Consider the following 9,406-nt stretch of genomic DNA (forward strand, 5'->3'; position numbering starts at 1 on the left):
AGGCTTTATCAGCGACTTCTTTATTGATATATCTTTCTATTTTTCAAAATAATTTCCTTTGGTTGCTACCATGGCCCCCATACTGGGTCTAAAGGCAATGCAGCACTTCTTGATCAAGGGATGGGACATGGCTGTCCACTGCTGCACCACAGAGGCCTTTAGGTAATCCAAATTTCGGTTAGGGGTAGCACAGGTTCGGGAGGAGTGTGGCGAATCGGCCCATTATGCTTAAATTAAATCTACTAAAAATCATCGCAGCCTCAGACCGGTCTGGAATTTTAGTATTAATATTTATATACATTGTATGGATCAAGTTTTATTTTTGTCCTATTTATATTTTTGTTTTTTTAATACCTTAAAAAATGGTGTTCTACAGACTCCAATAAATACATATGCTTGTAGGTACCTTTGAATCTTTGAAACTGTCTCAAATAATAGATTTACTTGACAACAAAAACCCTATATATAAATGTTATCTATTTAATATTTCCTTAAATGTTCTTAACTTCTTGTATATTCGTCTATGTATTAAAGTACTATGTTTTACGTATTATAAATAGTCTTGTATTGTGTAAATAAATTAGAGTATAGTTAGAATAAACATGATCTTATAAACAGTGTTACATTATTCCTCCACGTGAATTCTTCTCCTCATTTCTCTCGGTCATCCTGGATCTCTCCACCTTACAAATAAGCTTGTGTCTCTCCCTCGTCAAGACGCAACAATAAAATATAACAAAATCTCTTAAATGTGAATCCTTACACTTCAATATAACTCTATGCTACTATGTTAATGTTATGTATGAATTTATATCAATGAGTAATGACTTATCCTAAAAATATTTCAAAATGAGAATACATTTAAAGAATATTACAGATTGTCCTGTACTTTACCCCTCTTTTAAACACGGAGTTACCTCGCTAATATAAAAGTATCTTATGTATTTTGTTGTGAGCTGTCGATTCACTCATCTCACTTCAGTCGTCTTGGCTATTTCATAATTTATTCCTTGGATAAATAAACGAAGTAATGCTATACTTATGCTCCGTTCCAAAAGGACAGGAATACAATTTCTTGTTGATGCCTTTAGTCGTTGTATATTTGAATGTATATATTGGCAGTTTTACTATTTCTATGAATAGATTTTGGCTATAATTTAGAAATGTAGATGTTTAACTACACTTCTAATAAAATATTAATAGGAATTAATAGGACTAATGGGAGTCTTCGAGTACTTAATAGATAAACAGGAGTTAGTGTGAATGACTTATTTGGCTAATTATCAGATGATTTTTTTATTATTCACCTTTCATTTTCATATGTTAATACATAAATCCTGAGCTAATACGTATATAAAGATACATGAATAAACATTATAGTTTAAATTTTTAGCTCCGGGGTTGAACTTACATCAAAATTATAGGTTTTGTACATTTTTACATCAAACTTTTTTCCTGATGGCAAGAACTTCTAGATCTTTTGTTTTCGTAGATTTCGGAATAAAAACTTTTTCCTAAGATTTTTTTAAATCATATCAATCGTGATTGTGCTCTCATAAACTGGACCGCATTTCTAAAGGGTTCTTTGCCCTGCACCCAAAACTTGGGATATCCTGTGTGTGATATTGCTCGTCAAGTCCAACTCAAGCATGATCTACCAATAGATCTCACTATGAGTCACAGTTTGGCGCCATTCAGTTTCGCGGTTGCTTGTTAGTTATATTAAAATTCTAATATAAATTTTAGGAATAAAAATGGAAAGTCCTTTGATGACACCTCCAAGTTGACTTTTAGGTCTTTTAATCACAGGAATATAACTTTTATGAAATATAGTGCTCAACCATTTTTCTTCTTCAATAATTGCTTTCTCACCTATAAAAGGGCAAGTTGTGGCTTTGTATGAACCCTAGGTACCACGAATGTGTTGTAAAGATCTATTCGTTTCTGAAGATTGTAGGATCTTCATTTACATAATCATGGAGATCCATCTGAGAAAATATCCTTCCAGTGTTTTTCATCCTCGCCACCGTCTCTATTCCAAACGATACCCAAGATCTCAATCTTCCTTTTTATTAACAGGAGGCAACTCTTCAACCTTGAGAAGGGTTCTGTAGTCCAATGGGTAAGATGGTAGTTTTTTTCTTCTGTTAATAGAAGGGCCCGAAACCTTCTCAAATCTATCAATAAAATTTAGTAAAACTTTAATTCTTTTCACAAGTTGTGGCTCAGAAAAACCTTTTATTGTTAAAGTGACATCGTCTGCGTAGATATCTATCACATGATTCGATCCTGCTAGTTTTATACGAATCAACCAAATTTTCTTACAACACCTCAGAACAGGTCCTCCACTGCAGAAATGAAAAGAAGGAGGCTGAAGGTCAGCCCTGCCTGCAACTTTTCCTTAGTGTTATTGGTTCACTTTCTACTCCATTAATTGATATAGTTGATGTTCCATTACCTAATAATGCTCGTACTGGATTAAAAACCTTCCTGGGTAGGAGTTTTTTAACAGCTAAATTTGTTTGTGTGTGATAGAATCGAACACTTTAGAGAAGTCGATCGCAATTACAACTCCAAATTTTTGCCTTTCTGCAACCGAGTTAATACATGCGTTAAATAACAACTGAATAAACACATGAGAAAATCAAGCTAGAATGATTTTTATCAAAATTTAGTATAGATTACATTTGTATTCTTCACATTTTGTTACCTTTATTGTATCACGCAAACTTTCCTCCAAAAAGAAACAGAAAAAAGGCCCAAAATCATCTGGTAGTTAGCATCATAAGTCAAACATACCAAATACCATTTATCTCTTATATATTCCCAGACTGTTACTGTCATATTTTTTTTTGTGTTAGCGAGGTAACACCGTGTTCAACGACAAACTATCCTCAATAAGGACTGTTTAATATCTGGCAAGACTTTTCCACAGATACAAGGAACTAGCATAATAGGATTTTAATCAATAACTGTGATTGAAAACATTATGAAATGTGAAAAATCCATGCTTAAAATAAAGTTTATGGTGACACGTAGTACCGGGTGATATATTGAAATATGTAAATTGCTAATTCAATAATTAAGGAAGATTGAGGGATTCAAATATATCTATATTTCGATATATTAAAGCATATGTAATTAATTACAAAACGAAACGAACTTGAGCTCTCTACCTTACGTAAAAGTCGAGAAAATAACCCTTGAACGTCTTCGACGAATTTCCATTCCCGCACTCTAAGCAGTTGGGCGTCTCCAAAACCACCGTATACGCCGTCAGCAAGTCCTAAACATTGGAAAGGAAGAAGAGCTTTGTCAAAAAGCCCAAACTGGACCTGGATTAGTTTAAGAAAACAGACCAGACCAATCTCCTCAAGTCCATGAGGGCCCATGTAACAGATGACGGAGCTTTACACTAGACTGTCTAGCCAGCTATTAAAAAAAATGATGGAAAGAGCCTTGTGAGGGCAGAGAGGCCACTATTGACACCAGGAATAAAATAAACCCATCTCCTCCGTTTTAAGACTCTTTGAATGAGTCTATTGTGTTCTTTTGAACTCTTTTTCGACACTTTTGGCCTCCCCACATACCTGATTCCAACCCCCTCGACTACACCTTTTGTGTGCATATCAAGGTGAAGGCCTGCATTGGCCTTCATCCAAACACCAATGAAGGCCACTGTAGGCCTGGCTGACAGTGGCTTTGAGTGCTGGGACGCCATGACAGTGAACATAATCTATAGCTAATTTTAACTTTTCTACAGAAAATCCACTTTCTCTGTTGTTTAAAATTTGAGATCCTGTCAAGTTTTATTTATTCTATAAAAGACATAATAAAACACTATTAGGATTAAATGAACTTCATTGATTAACAAGTTTATTGATTCATTCACAAATATGTTACACATGTGGCTTGCCAAAACAACAGCAAGCTAAAATAATTTTTCTCAAAATTGAACGTGGATTACATTTGTATTCTTTAACAACGAATTATATTCATTTTTTTAAGCAAATTATTCTTATTAACCCTAAGGAGACTTGCATATAGTACATAAAGTAGCCAAAATCCATTGTCACAATAGTATAATGAGAAATTGATGGATTTTATGGTTGACAAGGACCCAACATAAATTTCTTCAATCCAATAATAGTCGAAATTCTTGATTATCTTCACACCTCATAGTAATTTGAAAAATAAGCTTATTTTTTGGTATTTGGTATTCAATATCTGCAAGACAGTCCACTTCAAAAATTTTTAACAGGCCTTGCTTGATAGGTCCATTTTTGTTGATGCTACGATACCCATAAACATGACTAGAAATAGTTTTTTTGTTAGAGCGTGTTGAGAAAAGAAAGTTGTGGGCGGTACATATGGTTCACCTGAATTAAGACCTTTCTTTATATCAGAGATAATGAATTACTGCTATAAACAGGAGAACCTTCTACAGTTAAAATAGCATTTGCGCAGGAAAATATAAACCTGTCCTGACAAACTAATAGTAGACGCAAGATGGTGCCACTATCACAGAGTATATAAACAAACTACTAAAAATAACTAAAATACGCTCGTGTCCCATTGACTTAGATTCCTAATAGACCAGGGGTTCCCAAGCTTTTCAGCCTGTGACCCTCAAAATAACGGTGCCAGAGACCGGCGACTCCCAACAACACTGACAGTGATTCATAATGTTGTGCATACCCACGCACATGTACTATACATGCGGTCGTGTGTGTATGTTCACCAAGACAGTGCACGCACACACAGGCTAAGGAACTCCAGTTACTCGACCGACACACACAGTGAAATCAGAGCTCGTTCATGTGAAGCAGCTGATCAGAAACTAACTGCTTATTAACAGTTGAAACAGTGAAAATACAAGTATCTCTGGTCACAGCTGCACAAAGATTAGCGCCGCAGCTTCTTGAACTGATCAGATGCTATTGGTTGTTTTTTTACATGGTATGGAATAGCAGTCCCTCATGCTCTGATCCCAGATCATAATACAGAGAGGCAAACAGTATAATATTAAGTCAACGTGTTTTTATATAGTTTACAATTTTAACAGCATTGTCGAGAACATGTTCAAGTTTTCAAGCATTTTACTGGTAAGTAATTGCTTGTGAATCATGCAGTGTGTGAAATTTATGTGGGGTGCCCCTTGTAATACTCTTGCTTTCACTCCTTTATTTTTCCCCAGCATTGCTCCAGCCCCATCTGTACACAGACCAATGCAATTTTCCCAATATATTCCCTCCTCTCTTAGTTTGCATTCAAGCTTTTCAAAAATTTTATCACCTTTGCACGTTCCCTTCAGCTGGAGCATAACAGCATGGCCTGATTTAGTTTTTGTTCAAAGCTTTATCTGACAAAAACAAGCTCCTGGGAAGAGTTGGATATATCTGTCTATTCATCTAGTTGTAAAGAATATTTTCCTCCTTTTATTCTGTCCACCAGCTGGCCCATTATGTCCCGGGGCATGTCTATGATACGCCGGACAATAGTTTTTTTTAATTATATAAAATAAATAAATAATTGTATTTGTTTTTTGGAATGCATTTCGCGATCCCCCGGGGGTGGCAACCCCCACTTTGAGAACCCCTGTAATAGAGGGACGACAATTCTCGTATCGTATTATAGATTAAAACTTGTTCATGTTAAAGTGAATAAGGCCGTTAAAATGCCCTTGGCACACTTTTTGGAGTCTTAAGGCTTTTAATATTTCGTCATATATATCAATTGCATGCTGCATTCGATTGGACTACATTAAGATTATTAGATATATTCATTTGTAAATAATGTTTCGGCATTGAACTATATTGTCATTTATTATATAATAGACATAATAAAACACTATTAAGATTAAATGTATTTCATAGATGAAAAGTTTATTGATTCATTCACAAAAATGTGCCCTGTCAACCCAACAGCAACCTAGAATAATTTTTTTTCAAAATCGAGAGTGGATTACATTTGTATTCTTCGACAATAAATTATATTAACAAATTATTATTATTAAAAATTTGAGTCTAATGCAAATTACTCTTAAAGATAACGAAAAGTTGATAGATTTGATGGATATCGAGGCCAATATTAGTATTTTAAATCAAATAAAAGTTTTACTTTATAGTTAAAACTCCCGAGAATCTTAACTCATCACAGTAACTTGAATACAAATATTTTTTAAATAGCTGTAGATTTTTCAATTTTTTGTTCAAAAAGTTTAATCTTTGAAATTATTTTAAAAAAGAGTTAATTTTTGGTAAATAAAACCAAAAACTAAGCCCCCAGAATATAATCATGGGGACTCCCATACCTACAATTGACTCATATATGTATATGTGGAGTAAAAAATAAATTGGGATTTCTCTTTATCTTGATTTTTGTTCATGATTGTTTTTATATTGACGCACAACATATTATAGTACATGGTAAAGGGAATACTTTGTCAAGATTCGTTCCTCACAGCTAAACCCATTTACGTCAATATAAGTAAAAAACTGTTTTTAAGAGTTAATGATGAAAGGTTGCGTGTCTTCAAGATTATATTTTTCCCGTAAATTAATTTAAAATAAGAAATTCACATACGACATTCCGATTTTAAAAAAACAAAACATTTTGATTCCAAGACGGACAGTTAATTAGTTACAAAAAAATTGTGTACAATTTCTTTATAAATTAAACTAAATAAACATTTTTAATAATGAAGCGAGACACCTGATGTATAATACTAATATTTGAATATTTGGACTATTTATTTACCTATGTATATTATGTAGGCTCTTGACTACAACTGTATTAAAATGCAAAAAAACTGCATAAAAATACAAATTACTACCATTAAATTGTGAATGTAATTAAATAATAATATGACTATCCATTTACATTATTTCATTTTATTTTTCGAACTCAGCAAAAAATTGTAATGACGTATTTTTGCTGATTTTACTGTATTTTATACCTTGACTTTTGATTATGCTTCCTTTTAAAAGGGTTTTTTCTTCAAAATTAAGAAGGATTGTATGCTTGAGCAGGAATGATTTCAAATATATATATATATGGATGAGTCTCAGCTCCTTCTACTTTTATTAATGGGTAACACGTACTACTAAATCCTCACTAATACTTCATTTAGACTTGAATGAACTTACTTTTTGATACATATTATCACGTGTTGGGTTACTCTTCGACATTTAATGTTATTATTTTTAAAGAAAAAAGACATAAAATGTTAAATTGACAACAATGACTTATTATTTTCATGTTGTGACAGCATGCTTTCAATTTTTTTTTTTTTGAATGCTGAATGCAAAAAAATAAGATTTTATTATTCCGTTCCAATAGTACTTACAAAAAATTAAAGAAATCAAAGTTTATATGTTTATTATTTTTTAAATATGATTTAAAGGCTGATAAAGAAAAGACGAAGACTTGGGATATTTATTTCGTGGCATTGGCACAGGGTAGGGACTCAGGCACGTTATCGCTGGGAGGAGGGACGGCACACTTTCGAATTTCTACTTTCGACAGAACCCCAGATACCATAATTGAGAAGATTCACGTCGGGTGAGGAGGGACGGCACAAATCTTATTTCCAGAGATCGGAAAAATTATCCACGTGCCATTACTGCGTGGTCTTGGCCTTGTGCCCCGGGCGGAGTCCTGCTGGAATATATAGTTTCTTTTTGGGTAGTTGAACTTCATTCAGGGCAAGACCACCTCCTTGAGAACGTCTAGGTACTCCTTTTGACCGATTTTCAGGCATTTCGGGAACCAATGCAGGGGCATCCTCTTCCTGCCTGATGCCACGATTCCCAGTATCATTGTAGAGGCTGGAAACTAAGTTTGCTTTACCAAAAGAACCTCATCAACCGCGTAGGTGAGGTAACGGTCGTTCCTGAAGTTTCTCGATTAGTTCACGGTCCAGTTTTTCTTGTCTTATTGCTGTGCTGGGCGCTAATCAAATTGAAGAGTTGTTTCCCTCTGGAGGTGGAGAAATTGATGGAAATTGATGAGTTTAAATCGGAAGTGGGGACAGGTCAATACTGGTCTGCAAAGCGAATGTGCTATTTTTCAGACAGAAAAGAGGGCAAATGTGTGGCCCGTACTACAGGTGACAGAGATTGATGGGATCTTCATAAGACCAGAGGAGGCTACAGAAGAGGAAGTTATTGAATTTGGAATTGATTAAGTTTTTAGAGTTTATCACAGATGATGGATATTTATATATTCTATAACAAATTAAAAGAAATAAAGTATATAAATTATGCTTGAATTTATATTCCTTCCTTCCAACATGGTTACAGCAAAGTTTTTATTTACATTTTAGTTATATATTCATTTATGGGGAAATACTCCCTTCACGCATGTTATCATGAAGATTCTGTCATCGTACAAGATGAAAAATCTTTCATTCTCTAATGATAATAAAAAAATAATTGAAACAATACATCGACAATTGACAATTTTAATTTATTTCTGAAGTGGGTTGCTACTAATGCCAGGCTCCTTTAGTTTTTATTAAATTTGATATCTCCTTCATCACTATTTACTCTATCTATTTTGAATATATATTAAAACATTATACGGTCACATTATGTATCGTGAGCTCCTGGTATAAGAGAGCATTTAAGGTCAATTCTTCAGGGGAAAATTCTTTCTATGTAGCCTATAAGGGAAAATTCATGTACACCACTAATCAAATTCTATAGGAAAAATTGTCACCGAAAACGAAGATCCAGAAGATACATGCATAGGCAGATAATCGGAGCGAGTGGATCATTTCGAGGAAACACACAGATCAAAATTCAATTATCTTAGAAGATACGAAGGAATTGGGGCTTAATAATATAAATGATATTTGAAACTGCAATGGAACTATTCAACCTGCAATAGCGATGCAGAAGCAATGCCTTCAGCTCTCCTGATATAATCTCGGTAGGTATACAATTGTATTATACAAAAATAGTGCATTCAAATTTGCGAAAAATTTGTGCAAAAGTTATGCTTTTAAGGATATGGATGTGTAATTTTATCTCCTTACTCCAACTTCCCTTCCGAAAAAGAGATGCCCAACCCTGACGTTGATGCATCAGTATGAATTTCTAAATATGGATCGAATTTCCGGGTAATAGGAGAGCGCAAGTCTCTCAAATTTGATACCAAATTTCTAGTCACTCAGACTCTGAGATGACAATCTGATAGATGGGTTATAAGGGGCATAAAAGTGGCGTCCTGGCCTCTGGGAAGGTTCCGCTTCAATCTCTCCTCTCTGTTTCTTTAGTCCAGCTTATTCTTTAGGAAGTCCTTTATGTTCTTAGATGTTTGTGGAACATCAAGTAATTTCCCGCTTGCATCCAAACATTCACTTTAGGAAGTGAGGGCGGCCCTGTAGTCAATTTCAGGGCTT

Source organism: Lepeophtheirus salmonis, chromosome 3, assembly GCF_016086655.4.
Source record: "Lepeophtheirus salmonis chromosome 3, UVic_Lsal_1.4, whole genome shotgun sequence".
NCBI lineage: Eukaryota > Metazoa > Arthropoda > Copepoda > Siphonostomatoida > Caligidae > Lepeophtheirus > Lepeophtheirus salmonis.